This window comes from Perca flavescens, chromosome 4 (genome assembly GCF_004354835.1).
Source record: "Perca flavescens isolate YP-PL-M2 chromosome 4, PFLA_1.0, whole genome shotgun sequence".
Lineage (NCBI taxonomy): Eukaryota > Metazoa > Chordata > Actinopteri > Perciformes > Percidae > Perca > Perca flavescens.
The window spans coordinates 28,420,005-28,438,406 of NC_041334.1; the positions used below are offsets into that span (position 1 = coordinate 28,420,005).

The following is an 18,402-nucleotide window of genomic DNA, read 5'->3' on the forward strand; positions in this document are numbered from 1 at the left end:
AACACGTACACCACTGCCTTGGCTGGGACTCCCTAATTATTCCCTTCCAACTAAAGGCCAAGAATGGGAGAGAGTAGTGATAAACACACTCTTAGCATGCCTCTCTCTCTCTCTCTCTCTCTCTCTCTCTCTTTAGTGTGTGTGTGTGGTTGTGTGATGCGGAGCAGCTGTGACAGTAAACATGTTTTATGAAACATCTGCTAATAGAACACTAACGCACACACAAACACAAACACATGTTGTTCACAGGTACTGCACTACAAGCTTGGTGTGGATGCACTCAGCCACTTATTATTGTAATACACCCAGCCCTGAGATACCAGTGGTGCTTTTCAGCCGCAGACTTCTGTTGTCTTTGTATAACCGCAGTGGCGGCAGTGCTGTGTTTGTGTGTTTATTTATGTGAATGTGTGTGTGTTTGTTTATGTGAGTGTGTGTATGCAGCCTTCCCACTTTGTCTTTATTTGTAAACATGCACGCTCATATGTGTACCAAAGTGGGTGTGGGCACATATGATCGTGTTTGTGAATGTTTTGATAATTTGGTCTCTGCACTGCTTTCCCGCTCTGGGTCTGTTTATTTGTGTGTGTGTGTGTGTGTGTGTGTGTGTGTGTGTGTGAGAGGCGGGGAAGCGCAGAATGTGTGGCGGGCGCATTAAAAAAACTGCAAGCTTTGGAGGCCATCTGGGAATAATGTCGTAAAATAAAGCCACAATAAAATCAAACTTACTGCTGTTGATGTTTACAAACAACCCCCACAAAATCCCACAATGCCTTGAGAGTCAACCCTAAAGAGAGTCACACTCCCTGCCACACATGTGCTTTTGCTCTCATACGCAAACAAACAACATCGTCTGCAGGGCTGATTTGTTCAGGAATGAGCAGTGAAGAAGAATTCTCCCCCCACATATGCACACAGGCCAGAATCCGCTCTTTTTTTTATCAATCCAAAATCCTGTGTTTAAACAATCAGATTGAGTTATTCAAGTTAGTGGCAGGAGCTTTTTTTCCTGCTTTTTTTCCCAGCTCTGTGACACTGTGGGTGAGCTCTCCCATATTTCTCTTTAATTAAGCCAGGGAAAACCTTGTAGTACAGCCAACCCAGCTCATGTAGCCACTTATGTTTTAATTTAATTACCTGTCCATTTTGATAATTATTCCCCCTGATTAACAGGGAGAGAAAGGTTCCTAAATGGGAATAGGAGATGGGTGAGAGGGCCAAACAGCGTTTTTCTCCTTTCCTTTTCAAGAACAAGAATGAAGGTGTTGACTTAAGATGTCCAAGCCAGCCCTTTTTTTGATCCGGTTTCATACTTGGCCCGCTTCAGCCTGGCCTGGCTCGGCGTTATTAAGGCCGCGCAGGACCCAGAGTTCTATCCGAGTTTCCTGTGCTCTGTTTAATCTTGTTATTTTATGCAACCATGAGCCAAAACAGACAAACAACAACTACCAAATCATTATTCTCCTAACAGGCGGGGGTGATTGATATCTTTAGTAAAAATGTCAACAGTTACACAACAACAAGCACAGAGATGATTCAGTCTCTCTGCTCTCTTTTGTGCTTCTCTCGTAAATCCAGTTACAGTATTCAGGTTGTTTGTCACTATAAAGATTTGAAGGAACCGTATACACAACCGCTCGGGTTCAGTTCTACACCTCTTTTTAATAATCTCACAGTCTCATTTTTTTTAGATCAAACTTGAAAGTGCACCTTCATGATAACAGCCACTTAAAAAAGCATCACTATCCAGTTGCTCACATTAGCACCTGTCACTTCTCCGGAGATTTATTGGAGATATATAACAAAGTGTTCCTGGCAAGAAATTGTCAGGCTCAGAAGAGAGATGAGTAAGTTAAATATATATATATATATATATATATATATATATATATATATATATAGGTGCTAATATATACTCACACACACAAACACACACCCAAAACATTTGCACACATACACACACAGACACATATTTTTAGTGGTATTGATCGTGCTAATGAATGTGTTGTGATTTACTGCAGTCGTGGCCCATTGTTGGGCGGTGCTGTGATGGACTGCCATCATTTTCCAATGATAAAAGCTTAGATAGAGAAAAGGCAGGAGGGCAGAATCCCATTTAATGGCCAAAGCAAAATTATTCCAAGATCTTCTTATGAGTTATGGCAATTTTTTTCCCTCACTTTTTTTTTTTTTTTTTTTTTTTGCAGCGACAGGTATGATGTAATTTCCAAATTTCATCAGAGACAGAAATCTCAACACTGATTATTCTGTCAATTAGTAAATGAATGTGGTGGTGAAGAAAGAAAAAAAAAAAAGCTGGTAATAACTCTGCAAAAGGAGTTGTCAAGCTTCCAAAATACATAAAGGAGTAGTGAGGTAGGCAGACAGTAAAATGTGTCCAATCACAATATAACTGTCTATTTGCAAGGTAAGTGTAAGACAAGAGTGAACCCACTTTTACTGATTTTACACTTATTTTTTTATTAGTCGAATACAGCATCTCTTAGGTTGATGTAAATCTTTTTGGCATGAAAATCGATAAAGGCTTCCATGGCAGTGTTTAAAAGATGAAAGTCATATCACAATAAGGTCTGTCAAGAGCAAAAAGGGTCGAAAAATATAAGTTATTTATACTGTTTTGTTTTAAAATGTACCAATACAACCTATCAAATATAGGCTAGAAGTGTAGAAAAACCTTATTGGGTTATTGTGCTTAGTTTCTGACGGTTTCTGAGCTCAAACTCTGTGCAGGCAAACATCTGTTCCTCTCTGCCTCCACAATAGCACAACTCAGCCGGGATGCAAAGAGAGGTCAAAAGATCAGTGCCTTCCACACACACACACACACACTGGGGGAGAGAGAGAGAGAGAGAGAGAGAGAGAGAGAGAGAGAGAGAGAGAGAGAGAGAGAGAGAGAGAGAGAGAGAGAGAGAGAGATACCTCTCACCGGCTGCTGTTTTCCTATTGTGCGCCAGGGCTTTGCGAGGTTCGGGCAAGCGATGCAAACGCGCACCTGCTTTAGAGGCATTACGGTAGCGCAGCAAACTGTCCCCCTCGCAACACACACTCCACTCGTTCACTCACACAGCCCTAGTGATTCAACAGTGATTTCCAGCGAACGAGCAAGCAACAGACGGGATGCCAAAAAGTGAGGAGCTGAGTAAGCCTCTTGAAGAGATAGCGAGGAGAAGCAGACGCAACCAAACAAGACGAGAAGCTGCGCGCTTTCTCCGCTGCAACTTGCGCACAGTGCCAGAGTTTTAGCGGCAGTATTGTTCTGACTTCACTCCAGAGGGGCCACTCCGAGGAGAGAGGACGCACACAAAAGGGAAAAGGAAAGGACTAACGAGCACGCTTTGTCGTTTAAAGTAATGGTCCTGCGGTCTTAGATCCTAGATTTCTCTGTCTCGCTCTCTCTCTCTCCCCTCTCTGTTTCTTTCCATTTTTCTTTTTTTTTATTCGTCCCGTCGGTTTGTGTCCCCCTTTGTCGCCGTGAGAGAGTGGACGCGCCGGGGGCTTCGAGGAGCAGAAGCGGGGCTGTCCACATGGTCCAACCACTGGCGTGAAAGTTGACTTCTTCAGAAAACAAGAGAACAGGTTGATGCACTATCTACACTTTCCTTTCCCCCCTTTTATTTTTTTTTTTACCTTCCTCACTCTTTCCTCTTTCCTCGCTTCCATTGAAACTCTCTGAGACACACACATTAGTCTATACCGAAAGCCAAAAAACATCGAACTTCCATTTTTTCATCGCACATTGTTTGTGAAACTCCTCCAAGTCAGCCTAATAATATAATAGGGAAGACTATTAGAGAGTAGCCTGTTATAAACTCAAGCTTGGCAGACTCGCAGTTTTCCTCTTTCAGATTTCCCTCCGTCCATGTTTCATTTGAACTTTATTTCCACCGGATTGTTGAACGCTTAACTTGTAAGCCTCGTTTTTAAAAAAAAAATCCTCTTTGAAGTTTGTTTAAAAAATCTTTTCAATTTCTACAATCGGAAAAAAAAAAGTTTCTCTTCATCTTTTTTCACACGTGTTGAGTCAAACTGTTTATTTAAATCGAGGTTTATTTTAAAGGGCGGTTTATGTGAACTCTTATAATTTATCAAAGCATAGTTTGGTGGACTGAGAGGACCGGTGCAAAGTGTCATTGTCCAAACTATTTGCTCATGTGGCAACAAAAAGTTTGTCTCACAGGTTGGGACTAACTAAGATGATCGGTATAGGATTTGAACGGAGGCATCAAACGTAACTTTGCGTCCTCGTTAATAAGCCTTGTTAAGGGATTTGATAATAAACACCGACGTAGGTTATGTGGTGATAATTTTACACACCCGTGTGCGAACCGTGTGAATGCTTTGTCATCGCTTTATACCCGTTTAACTCTAGCCGGCAAGAGCTGTCTTACAATTCTTTGTTTCATTTAGTTTCTTAATTAAACTAACTTTTAAAATGAAGAAAAAAAAAAATAATAATTAGATTAACACCCCTGACTGAGGATAATAGACCCTTTGTTTTAAGAGAGACAAAAATGATTTCTGGTCCTAGTCAATAGGTCAGGGGACAATACTTTCTTTTCAAACCCTTTTGATTTTTGAAATTGGACCCGCGTTATGTGACCTCACTTGGGTTTGTTGTATTTTCTATATAATCTCACCGGATTAAATAAATAGCAATATAGGCCTACAGCTGAAGGTCTTAACAGCATGGCGTACGTGGAGGAAAGTTGTTCATGCAAAGTAAAAGTTGAACGGAGAATATTTAAACGGATCTAATCTGCAGGCTTGTGATAACATAGTGCATTATAACACTGCATGCGTCTTAGTGTATTTTTATAATTCATAAATTAGACTGATTGCATGAATTAAAATACACGTGTTATACTTTTGATGAGAAATCAATATGCCTGCACATTTTGAGCTGGTTTAGGCAATATTATAAATATAGAAATTGAGGGGGTTGAAGCCTGTACAGAACCTCTGCATGACCCATGTTTTTCCTTCCTTTCTGCAGTCATAGACCGCCTGAAAGCAGGCCCACACCACAAAGGAAAATTATCTTTTCTTTCTAGAAAAAAAGATACAAACTTATTACCGGGGCAATATAATATAATATATATATATATTTTAAATAACATAGGCTATTATAATGAGATACACAGTTTAAAATACCTTTAATTTGCGCAATTTAACACAACGTGTCACATCAACTTAAGTGTTGTGAAAATTAAGTTGGTGTTCTTTTGTCGTCCCCCCTCCTCCCCAAAAAAAAAATAAAACTCATCGAATCAAATGTGATACATCAGCCACAACATTCCCGCATGTCAGACGGACTCAGGTCCCGCGTGATGGAAAGCTGCAGACAAAAAAAAAGAGGGAGAGATGAAATGACAATTAATTGCTGTTAGTTGTCTGTCATTGAGAGAAAAGCATACAGGCCGTGTGGGTGCACACCCTGACACGGGCATTATTGCCCCGTGATTGATGGGCGCCGGGGCATTTGGCATAATTAATTTTATTTACTATGTCCTCTCTCTCTCCTGTTGTGTCCACTCGTCCACTCGTCCCCCCCCCCCCCTCAACCCCCGGTGTCTCCCCCGTCCTCCTGTCCTCTGTGGTGGCATTTCCGCGATGCGATGACACACTTTTAATTGCACTTTAATAGAAGATCCAGCGGGAATGAAAAAGCTCTTCATCACGTTTTATGACCACATTTCTGGTGTCAGACAGGAAAGCAGGTATTTTGTGGTGGCTCGGAGACCCTGGTGTAGCCTAAAGTGTGTGCAGAATTACAATTAAAAAAACAAACCAAAAAAGTTTATTTCACCTGGACTAATTACACATTGAGTTGCAGCCTTCATACAAATCTGCACATTCACGTTTTTAGTGTTCACACAGCCCTCATGCTGCGGTTTATTTAAATCAGCAAAATGGGATCCGAATTTTTGGATGGTTCAGTTGTTAATTTTAGCAAGGACATAAGAAGCTGAATGTATTTAATTTGCATGTCAGCACACCTGAACCATTTTGATAGTGTCACAATAATTTACACAAGTGTATGCTGACAGCAACTGTCAATCCAGGCCATCTCAGATAATATTGTTTCCATATGCTATATTTGCTGAAATGATTTCCCAGAAATATGGGAGAAAAAAAAAACATTTTCTTTATTTTTTTAATTGTAGCTACATGTTCTTTCAGCTGCTTCATTTCTCTCTGGCACAGTGAAGGTTCGGCAGCTGAGATGTCTCAGTTACTGTAAAACAATGATGTTTGGAGTCGTAGGTATACGATTTCCAACAAAATACAGATTACTGAACAATTGAGTGATTTGTACATTTTTATTTAAAATTGCCTGACTGATAACCCCTTTTAAAATGAACCTACAATGGGGCTCGGGGAGAACAGCGAGACACTGCTGAAGGATAAAGGATGTATTTGATTATTTCTACTAAAAAAAGCTACACTTAAACACTGCAGCATTTACCAACAGTATGTGAACTCACCGTGAAGTTGTCATTTCTATGATATGCTTTGCTCATTGGTCACATCAGTGACAGGCTTTCATGGAAATATAATGGGAGACAATGATGCAAAAAAAAGTATTTGAGAGGAGTTATTTGAGGAAAAGAAAGAGTGTACGTCTTGAAGGAAGCTAGAGGTGTCAGAGACATATCCACTCTCTCTACTCTCTGTTGGCTCTTGTGCGTCGTCGGTGTCTGTGTTGGCCTCAGCGTTGCCACCTTTTTTCATCTGACTTGCCTCAACACTTTTCCTTCGTTGCTTTTTTTCCCCCTCCCCTCGACAGCTGTGTCTTTTCCATGTCCTGTTTTGCTTCATTGTTTGTAAGAGTGTGCTGCTGATTTTTATCAGTTTCAGACTCTGTTCTACAGCAGACAATTGTTTTGGTTATGCTTACTGACACATTACTTAAATGATGATTTTCAGCTCGGTCCTGTGTGTGTGTGTGTGTGTGTGTGTGTTACAGTGTGTCGGTGTGTGACTCCAGCGCATGTATGAGACCGTCTAGAGACGGGCAATAATGGCTGTGAATCTCATGCGCTTTAAAACCCTTTCAAGCAGGATTAAAAGCCAGCAACATGATTGTGTTAGTCCATAAACTCACTCAGAGAGTCCTTACCTCCAGCATGAGCACGTGTGAATGTACTGTATGTGTGGAAGAGTGTATATATCTGAGTGCGGGAGTGTGTGTGTGTACAAGAGTGCTTTTTTCTCAATTCACCTGTCCTGCTTGAGTGGAAATGGACAGTATTTGAAGTTTTAAATGTCCTGTGCGTCGGTAGCGTTGATGGCTTGCCTGTCCGTCTCTCCATCTTTCGCGCTCTCCTCATTAAAGCCCTCCTGCTATCCCTAGCCCACAAGTCTGAGTGGGCTTTTGGCTCCAAAGTGATGTTGAAGAGCACCCGTATACAACTCTGCTATACATGTAGGATTTGACCCGTGATAGATACTCACAGGTTTACTTCTATTGCAGCACTTAGTGCACTACCTGCTTAAAAAGCTGAAATGGTTAAATTTTCAATATCCTTTAGAAGGGGTTTGAGAAAGCAAAAAAATGTTACTGTGCAGGGAGCGAAAGCACGTTTTTAAATGGAATTATTTCAAGTGTCCAGTGTCCTGAAGCTGCCGTTAGTGCAGGGTGTGCGCATTTGAGTTGAACATGTGTTGGGCTTTTAAATGTGGAAACAGTGTAGGATAAGATATTTTACAGGTTGTAACAACTGTGTAATTATGTGTTTAAATGAAGCATTTTAATTTAGTATATCTCCAATTTTTATGGAATAAAACGGTTACTTTTTTTGTGATATAAAAAGATATAAAAACAAAAAGCTACACGTGCACACATGCAATCAACGAGTACCACTACTACCGCTTTAAAAATATGTTAATGAAATATAATTGGCAAATTAATGGAATAAATGAAGGTGTTATTCCTTATGGGCAGGCAGCATGTGGGGAAGTGCTCTGGTTGTGAAGTGATTGACTGCACAGTGAAAGTGCCGCCACATTGCTTTAGACTGAGGCCTGATTATACATGTGGTTCTAATTGAACCTGTTATTTAGGAGAAGTTGAGGGCAGAATACTTGTGTGAGTGTGTGTGTGTGTGTGTCTGTCTGTGTGTGTGTGTGTGTGTGTGTGTGTGCGTGCGTGCGTGCGCGCATATAATAAATCCCACACATTTTTCAAAGATGACATGTGTTTCTGCGACGGGTCAGAAGGCGGTGTCGCGCAGGGAAGTTGCAGGACACCAGAGTTGGAAAGCGGGAAGATGCATCTAAGCGGTCTTTAGGAAGCTGACCACCTGTGAGAGGGAGCAGTTGTTGTCTTTTGTTGCCTTTTCTTCCTTTTGTGTCCTTTTGAAAGAGCTGTCATTGCATATGTGGTGACAGCAGCCCCGCTCGCAGTCCCAACTTCATTCTTTAAAATGTACGCACTTTTCTCCCTCTGATTGATAAGGTAATCATTTTGCTTGACATAGTGGTGGTTTAGCCTGTAGTCATTAACATGTCCATGCATTTCAGATTAGTTTTTCTATGTGTGTGTGTGTGCGTGTGCGTGTGGGGGGGCTTAGAGATGTTTCTGCAGCTCCACGGAGCACCGGCCCATTAACAGCTGATGGATGTGGGAAGGAGTGACCCAACAGCTCAGAGCGGAAGAGACGGTTTCCTATGGGCACAGGGGGGGGAAATGGAAGCAAGAAAGGGACGGAGAGAGAAATAGAACATGTGAGTGAAAGGCTGGTAGAAGCGAGGGAAACGAGCTGAGGAAGCATTAGATCAGCCTCTCCAGAGTGCGCTTGGCACCTGAGGCCATGGCTGGAGCTGAAAGAGAGGGCTGAGGCTGTGGAGTCTGGGGAAAATGAAGTAAGGCAGTTGGAGCTATCAAGTGTGATTTCACAGACAGAGTCACACGGGATCATTATAGATCAGTGGCACAGCCAGGTAGAGCACAAGAGATGGTCGGAGGAAGCATAAAAAAATAAAATAAAAATAAAAAAAACAGCAGTGTTTTGTGTAGAAAGTGAGAGAAGGCCTTTTGTGTTCGAGCAGAGCATCTTCATTTATAAAAAAAAAAAAAGAAGCTCTCATCGGTCGCGGTGTCCCCTGCTAACTCTGCATTGCTTCTGACAGCTGTATTTGTGTTATGGATTTTCCTTCACTCTGTCCTGTCTCCCTTTCCTTTTTCCTTGCCTCCCTCTCTCTCAGTAGTCGACTGCCCTCCCCTCCGCTGCCTCCACCCTCTGACCTTTTGTAAGCACTTCATCAGAGAGCCGTTGGTGTTTTCTAAAGCGCTGCGACAAACTGACAGGGCAGCCGTCAATCCAGCGGGGGAACCGAGGGAGCAGATCAGCGGAAAGCTTCGCTCAGAACAACAATGTGACTAAACTTTCTGCAGCACTGCTTTAATGTGTATTGAAAGGATGGCTGTGAAGGGTAGGTGACAGCTGTGAAGCGCAAGACTCAGAATGTTATGGATACACACACACACACACACACACACACAGACGCACTTTGCACATTTCATAAGCCATCTGACTGTAGAGAAACGTTACGCAGCCATCGAGTGCTCGTTTGTCCGTGGTGCAGCGGCGGTAAAAATCTGCAGAGCGGATAAGTGAGCGGCCCGATAAAATGCTGAGATTCCCAGAGGAGGAGGAGCGCCCAGGGATTCATATCCAAGTCCATAAACTAACCTGACTGAACTCAAATGAGTTTTACATGTTATTCTTTTACGAGTACCTGATGACAAATAATAACATATTTAGATTTCTTTGCTCGTGTCATTCCTGCAGTTATCAGATCTACCATTGATCTATTATTATCAATTATTTTAGTATTTTGTAGTTTGTGATTTACATCGGAATATTCAAATTGCTTCAGCCAGGATGAGTTTACATTAACATATGAGGATAAGAAAATTAGCAATGCAGTATTTGCCCTTGTCCCTTTTCTTTGCCATTGCGGACCGGGGAGGTAATAACTATTTAAATGCATCTCATTATGTTTTCTAATCCGTAAAGTATCGGGATGTTGGCTAACGCAGGCGAAAGTGAAGCTGGAAACTTGGCGTGCACTGCTCTTTTATGGTATTAGTATTTATGGTATTAGTTCCGGAGGACATGGGATGCCTACTTAAGCTATTAGCATGTGAGGCGCCGTGGGATGATCCATCCCCTGACAGGACGAGCTGTTAACCAGTGTTAAACCAAATCACAATAGGCTGCCTGGGTTGACGGATTGACAGAGCTCGCTCTCACCACTTGCATTGGGCCGCCCTTCCTTCCTCCTCTGCTACGCTTAACCTCTCATGAAGACTTGTTTGCTTGGGAATTAAGTTTTCCAAAAACTTCTTGAAGAAACAATCAGAGATCTTTTTATAGAATTTTTTAGAGTATATTTGATGAATTATCATCTTGCCCATGGAAAAGGACTACATGCTCTCTTTGTCTCTGTCTTGTCAACTTCTGTCCTCCTCTCTTTCTTCTTCTTCCTCCTGCTGTGGCCCTCAAGGTGAAGAGACTGTACAGGCTTTGCCCAGTGGGGTGCGGACTCTATGGCTTCTATAGTGCCCTTTCAGAGAGGGGAGGGGGAGGCAGGAGGGGAGGAGGGTGCCTGCTAGAGCCACTATCGGGAGTCTTGGAGATCGCTCACAGACCAGTGAGTGTGCGTGTGTGTGTATGTGTGTGTGTGTGTGTGTGTGTATGTGTGTGCAACAACAATTAACTGTCAATCAACCGGTGACCCTCCAACTCTCTCCTCCTCGGACAGAATTCCTCAGGTTTTAGGTTCTGTTTTTCAGACGGCTGTCAGAGGAGAAGAAAAGCAAACAGGTCGTCTCTTTCCCAACCAACAAAACAGGCTCCGTGTCATTATTTTTATAGATTGTTTCATCTGCGTCGAACACTGATTTAAAAAAAAATATAATGTTCCCAGACAGAGCGATAAGAAAGCTGTGTTGTTAAGTAGTTGGTGCTGGTTCATCAGTGGCCGTTTTTTTTTTTTTCACTCTGTGGCTGCTCGCTGGGCATTGAAACTGTGTGCGCATACACATGCACGCCTGTGTGTGGTGGGCATTGTTGACCGAAAGACATCTGCCACTAGATTATACCCAGCTGTTATCTGAATAATTGTGTAATCCCCCCCGCACACACACACACTCACTCCCTCCCTCCCTCTTTTACTCCCTCCTTCTTTCCCTCGCTCCCTCCTCCTCCTGCTTGGCTCCCTTCTTGCCCCCACATCCCTTCTTTCTCAGAGTGATGAGACGGAGGGTGATGAGTCTCTTCTCTGGGTGGCACTTTGGGATTTTTCAGCAGCGTTTATGAGTGTGTGAGCTTGCATGTGTATGTGTGTGAGTGTGTATCGCTGCAGCCCATGGTCACCGGTCATTGTCTGACATTTGTACAAGGATTTTGGTCCCCCTCCCCTTATCCCCCTCTCCCCGTGACTCTCGGGGAAATAAAAGTAGCGTAATCCTGCCAGATCAAGACTGCTGTCCACCACAGCTTTACCAGCCTGTGAATTAGAGCTAGCTCTCATGTTCCTGAGGAGAGAAAAGGCAGAGAGTGTGTGTGTGTGTGTGTGTGTGTGTGTGTGTGTGTGTGTGTGTGTGTGTGTGTGTGTGTGTGTGTGCGTGTGTGCGTGTGCGTGTGTGTGTGTGTTTGCATTGTGGGCTGTTGGCCTTTGAAGCAGCGTTAGCTGTTTGCCAGCCAAATGCTAGTCAGGGGGTGAGAGGAAAGGAAGGCAGAGAGCACTGAAAAACAAGAATAAAAGAGTAGGAAAAGTAGTGAAGAGAGTAGTATTGTCTTTCAGTACTTAGATTATTGGTTCACCGTTGAAGCCAAGGTAATTTTCAAATTATTCTAACAAGCTGCATGTGATACAGTTCAAATATATTTACTGTTATCACATTTCATGTTAATTACAGAGAAGTTTTTCATTTTCAACTTCAATACATCAAGTCAAGTAAAAATAAGAAAGAAAAGAAAATGCTCATCTCTTTTTCTTTCAACAATTAATTAAAACAACTTTTTCCTGGATTAAAAGAGAAAAACATCATTCAAATAATGCTGTCACATTCTCACTGTTCCACTGTATCTACAAAGGCACAACACTATGTTTTAAACACAGAACGTTTTCCTCCTTCTCCAGACAATTTTGGTCGACTTATGACAAGACATACAAAAAGAAAATTGTATCTGTTTTATTTTATTTTTTTACTTAAATTTTAAAGAAATTTATTGAGAAAGATGTTTGTATGTCACTCATAATGCTGCACACATACACACACAGCACGCGTGCCTGCAGTTGCCAGGGCTGCCTTCATTTCTGGTCCGTGGTTGGTCGGAAAGTGTTCTTTTCCCTGTCGTAGTAATAGTCACTCACTGTAAAGGACTCTCTCTTTTCTCCTCCTCGCCTCTTCTGTTGCACTTTCTCTTGTCCATCTACCCCCCCAACGCTCCCCCCTCTCCCTGTCATGCCTGTTGTCTCTAATTATCATGGCTCTGTATTCCCCCAACCTCTTCATTACATCCAAGCTGTCATCAGTTTACCTCCAACATTTGCTACCTGTCCTCATAATCATTTATTTCGTATGAAACGAAGACACGACTCAATGCAAGGTCAATCAATACAGTCTCTGAGAAACTGAGTATTGTGTGTGTCTTAAAAGGACAACATTTTTTTTATTCTATTGTAAGATTCAAAGAGAAATTTCAAACATCATTTTTGTAGCGTTGTAAGTATTTTGCATGCAAATTTTATGTAGGAGAGGTAGGAAACTATTACTGTAGTGCATTCGCACATATTCCTAATAATTTTGATTCGTAAACTTTATTGGTGCTTTTACTCTGTCAAAGAATTGTATTCAGTGTGAGAACTTTTTGTTCAGTGCATTTTGTGAAACATGAATGCAGTGTTTTGTCAACACACCTGCTTGTCCCTGGAAGATTGTGCCTCACAGTGCGAAAACAGACAGATTTTAGCCACATTCGCTGAGAAAAACAACAAATGAACTGATTTCTACTATTTCAATGAGACTTTCTCTTGAAGAACAAACAGCAAGTAATGGAGAAAACTGAATATTTTCTTCAAGGACTGAGGGCATTTATTACTAGGTTGAAAGGCGGCCATTGGGTTGTTGATTAGCAGACACCACAATGCCCATTTGCCCAGTGAAGGTCAGCACTGCCGTATGCAACCTGTAGCTTTAATCGGCAACTCCTGCTGCTGCAGCTTTCCATTGTCTAAAGGTCAGTCAGGAACAGTGCATTAGCCTCGGAAAGTAGTCAGCATAAACGAGGGAGGGGACTGAGGGAGGAACGAAGGACTAAAGTACAAAAAAAAAAAAAAAAAGGACAGGAGGGAGGGTGAGTGGCAATAAAACCCTGGCATGCTTCGTGGTGTCAGGCGGGCGTACGGCTTCTGGGGGCTTTGTGAAAAGTTTGCCTGCAAAACTTTGCTGAAGGCTGGGTTTGGTTTGAGCGGCTCCCCCAGGGGGTTTGCTCAGAGAGAGGGTGGAGGGTGGAGGGAGGAGTAGGAGGAGGTGGGAAGGGAAGTTGGAAAGCAAAGAGGAGGAGGAGAGGGGAGCAGAGCACAGAGAGCAGGCATGCCGTCACAGTTGTCCGTTGTTACAGCGCACAGGCCCTTAGTCGCTGATCTAAGAAACACAACTCCTGGCTCCCCTCCTTATCCCTCCCCCCCTCTCCCCTTAACCCTTTTTCTCTCCCCTCTCTTTCCCTCCATCCTCGCCGCTCTGCCTCCGTGTCTCTGAGCTTTCGGCCTGTCTGCGCTGTGATTTGGTTATTAACATACAGTCTGCATTAGTGGAGCAGTGGCTGGGCCTTTCTGCTGGTAATGAGGATAGGGGGCCGGTGCTGTATAGCAACTTGTTTGACCTCCAGCGGCAGGGGTAAGTTCATCCCGGCGAGGTGTAATTCTCTCCCTCCTCTGTCCAAACACATGACTGCACCCTAGGGGGAAGAGGAGTGGACCGAGGTGGCTCTTCTCATCCCAAATTTGAATCTCTCATCCCCTTCTCTGCTCTCTCTTTCTCCCTCGTCCCCTCTCTTCCCACAGGGTTAATTGAAGGGGAAATTGATAGTTCTGTGCGGTAATTGTGGCTTTGAGAATTCTCTGTCTCCCACGGAGAAAGATGAGGGCAGCTGTACCGAAGACAGGATGACGTGTTGTAAGAGAAAAGGCGACAGAGAAAAAGGGGGAGAGAGGCAGATGGAAGAGCAAATAGAAAAGCCCCGCTTACCTCCCCCGCTGCACCCTCTTGGGTTGGGGTTTGATTGGTTGATGAGGGAGCATGTTGATTGGCTGATGACGAGCTGAGATTTGTGCGTAACTTTACTAGCCGGGCTCTAATAATCATTCTATTCATTATCCAATCAGAGAGACTCACCATACTGCTCTTCACCCTCACTGATTCCCCTTTTGAACCCCCTCCCTGCCCCTCCATTCCTCCCATACCTCCCTGAGGAGTCGGGGATGGACAGATGAGTGGAGCGCACTGTATCTGTTCGGTTCTGCTCTGCTGCTCGCTGAAGTGGAGAGAGACAAACTTATATTCCACTGATGCCAGTGCTGAATGGACTCTCTGCCTCCCTCTCTCCTTCAAGAGGGGCTTTTCTTTCCCATGGGCAGAGCTTTATAATTAGTCTTCTTCCAGAAATAGAAAACTAGTTTTCTGAGGTGAAGTCACCCTCTGATGTGTAGTTTTTAAAGCTGCAAATTTGAATTAATATAAAATGAAGTAAAATCTATTATATACAGTGTGTATATATATATATATATATATATATATATATATATATATATCTGGAAAATCTATTTTCACCGCCACCTACCACATACTATTTTCCAAAATAAAAATATTTAGATGGCAAAAAGTATTATCAAAATGAAACAATGACTGCGAGAGAACAGTTTTTGGTCAGATAGACATTTTGTCCCTGTAGTAACAGCAGGTCTTGTTTTAGCTTAGCTCCTGGCTTAGTTGTTTAGTCTCAGCTCAGACCATACCAAGGTTGTCACCCAGGCAACGTTGTATGTGTGTGTTGGCTTTATATGTAATTTTCTTCATTGTGTACTAAAATGTGTCAGTGTATTCATTTCTTCCTTTGACTTTATCTCTGCCATGGGTTCTGTTTTTCCCACCTCTGGTGCCTCTCCCCCCCACTCCCTTCTGCCTCTCCTCACCGCTCTCCTTTTTCACTTCCCCTCCCCTCTCCTTTCGCTTTCTCTGTCCGTTAATGAGAATGTGTTAACGAGAAAGAAAGATCTATTGGGTATAGCACAATTCATCAGAAAGGCAGAGGTTTGGAAGAAAAAAAAAGGCGGTGGGCCCTTCAAAGAAGTCCTATTCTTGTGGTTGTGAATGTTTGATGAGACAGTGAAAAGTTCCCCCTCTAACGTCATGGTGTCTGAACAGAAGAGAACAGAACCGTTCTAATCATGCCGCGCAGAAAAAATGACTTCCAACCCGATTTAATTAACTGATAAGAAACGGCTTCAAATTAATTTTTCAAGGATGTAAGATTTTGATTAAGAAACTCCTAAAAGAAATAGACGAATAATCAATTTTTTAATCAACTTACTCAAATGGTAACTGGTTAATATGATAATTCTAGCAATTAGGGCAAATATTGTCGAGCAGCAGTTTCTATGCATCCTGTTAAAGGAATTATAATATCTTTACATCTAATTATCATGGTTATTTAATTTTTTTGTATGGCTACCTCTCAATTTTACCATTCGGGTTTTCATCTGCCATTATAGGGATAATGAAATGAGAAGTTGGAAAGTGTAATAAGATGAAACTTTTATAAGGGCCAACCTGAATGGGGCTTTTCACGCACCCTGATTGGATAGATATTTTGGAATAGGGAAAGGGGAGTTGTTCAGAATGACATTATTTCTGCTGGTTTTACATGCAAAGCTGAGATGGATCTTTAGATGTATGATTCTTTTATTTCATCAGCAGATTAAAGTAGCTAATAGCTCCTGGCTTCTCTGTGTGCGTCCTCTCTTATTCATAAGCAGGTAGGCCTGGCCATGAATATGCTCACCATTTCTAATCCAAAAAGTTTCAAATCATCTATTCAGTTAGAAGAGAGAGAGAGAGAAAAAATAGATTCAGCTTTGATTGCAGGAAAGATTGGGCTGTTCACCTGCTTGTGGCCATAAAAAGTGGATTGTGTATGTATGTGCGTGTGTGCTTCCCTAATTGGACAGGTATTGTAGCGGAGGTGAAGAAGGGGCAGTTAAAGAGAAGGGGGGGGCTGCACTGAAAGAGCTGGCGGGGGTCCGGGGCTTTAGGAGAGCAACTGAGAGGCAGAGTTCCTTACTTCAAAGAAGCCTTACAGCCTGGACAAACGCTAACCCCGCTCACATACCACTGCAGCACACACACTCCACATTCACATACATGGCTCTTTTGCCTCTCATGAGATGAATATCCATCCCCTCTCACACTCCTTTCTCTCTGAGTCTCTGCCGTATCCCTCGCTCCCCGCATGCTGAATATCAGTGGAGTTGTGCGTTCAGAGGGAAATATTGACAAAGCATTTGGAGAGATGGAATGGTTTCTCTAATTATATGCTGCTCTTATGATGATGCATGGTGTTTCTGTCTCGCTGCTTACACACACAGGCGCGCACACATGCATACACAAAATGCATGTGCACGCTCATCTGCTGAATAGGTATTCCTGGCACAAACCCCTGTATCGAGCGTACATATTCAATTAGCAAAACGCATTAGCAAAACTTGCCATTTGTTGTTGTTTTTTCCCCGTCCTTGCTCAGAATTAATGGTTTTGATATGCTAATTAGCGGGTAATTTAATTTCAAAAGGCCTCAATTAACAGCAGTGTTGTGGACACGAGGAAGTTAAGCAGCGTAATCTAATTTGCATTAGTAACGAGCAGGGAGTAATTAGTCTCTAATTAGCCACTTCAGACAGCACTTGTGTTTACTTTCCTAATGAAGTGGAGGGGCTTTTTTTTTAAACAGGGAAGCATGTGTGTGTGTACATGTAAGTGTGTTTATGAGTGCATATGTGCGAGTGTGTTTGTGTGTGTGTGTGTCTGGTTGGGGAGGCGGGGGGGGGGGGCTGCAGTGGTAGAATGGCATATGGCTTACAGTTTGGCTCCAGTTACACACATGGGCACCACTCACACTCACACACAAACAAAAACAAATGAACACACATAGAGGTCAGACCCTGCTGTCTTATGTGATTTGGCGCATACTCGCAGTTTTCAATCCATTGAAACATCTCTATGAGCTCACTTGCACACGCCACAAGGGATTGATTGTGTTTGAGGGGTTTTATCTCCGTAGCATTTCCCCTGGTATTATTTTTTGTGTTGCAATGGCTTGCAATATTTTAATATTTCCTTTTTTGTATATTAAGACACTTGCTTTCCAAATTATATTTTTTGCATTGTGGAGGGTATAAACTGTTGTGTGTGTGTGTGAGTGATGTTGTTACAAACCAGGGTTGCATACGGTTGCTTGTGTTGACAACGTAGCAAAATGAAGGAAAGGAAAGACATAAAGATAGATAGGTGGATAAACAGACAGTGTTTTTTGTATTCCTTTCATTGTTATCATTTAATGATATGGAAGCAACACTTAAGGAAAATAGTGAACCAATTAAATTCAACTTTTTTCTGGGATGAGCAGTTGGAACTTTTCCATTCAAAGCCATGTCAAAAACAAGTTGAAAACAACAGGCTTCCTTCTGGGCTTTTTTTTGGGAAGGGAGATGGGGTGGAAGGGTTGCAGAGGGAGCAGCATAGTGGGGCTTTAGGGGAGGGGGGACAAGCAGCTGCCCTATTAGCCCAAATCTGTTGTTCAGAGGAGGTGGGAGGAGGGTGGAGCAACACCACTGAATTTCCACAAAGGAGCACACACTGTTTTCTTCACTTTGTGTGTAAAGAAGGCTAAATTCTCAGATTATGCCACAAATTAACGTACGTTTAACCCCCAACACCTATTCGGGTGTAGATCTTGTCTTACTTTTTTTTTTTTACCCATAATCCAGTGCAAAGGACAGAAGAGACTATGGGGACCCCATTAACTGACAGCCACTCTGATGGGAAGGCGTTTTTCTAAAGGCTTTCCCCTAACCTTTCCTGGGAATAATAAGAGAGGTCAGAAAGTTGGGTGACTTCCTGCTGCAAAAAGTGGGTTCAGAGCGCCGGTTGGCAGAAATAGCCAGCAGGACTCAGCGGACATGACTTGGAACACACACACAAACACACACACACTGAATAGACTGCAACCCGTAGTGTAGAACTTGTGTGACTTGCACACACCAGGAGCAAAAGCTCAATAAATATAATGAATGAAGGCGCTACAGTGATTA

The 18,402-nt window shown here is 42.7% G+C and overlaps 1 protein-coding gene across 3 annotated transcripts in view; it reads left to right on the top strand.

Moving 5' to 3' along the window:
• Positions 1-2,982: 2,982 nt before the first annotated feature.
• Positions 2,983-18,402, top strand: part of foxp4 (forkhead box P4) — a 94,628-nt gene continuing 79,208 nt past the window's right edge. For 2 of the 3 annotated variants that reach the window (XM_028575521.1, XM_028575523.1), the window contains exon 1: positions 2,983-3,597. The gene's annotated coding sequence lies outside the window, so the exon portion shown is untranslated. Of the gene's footprint in view, positions 3,598-5,701; positions 5,739-18,402 lie in introns of those variants that run through there. The other variant, XM_028575522.1, reaches the window with a different exon arrangement.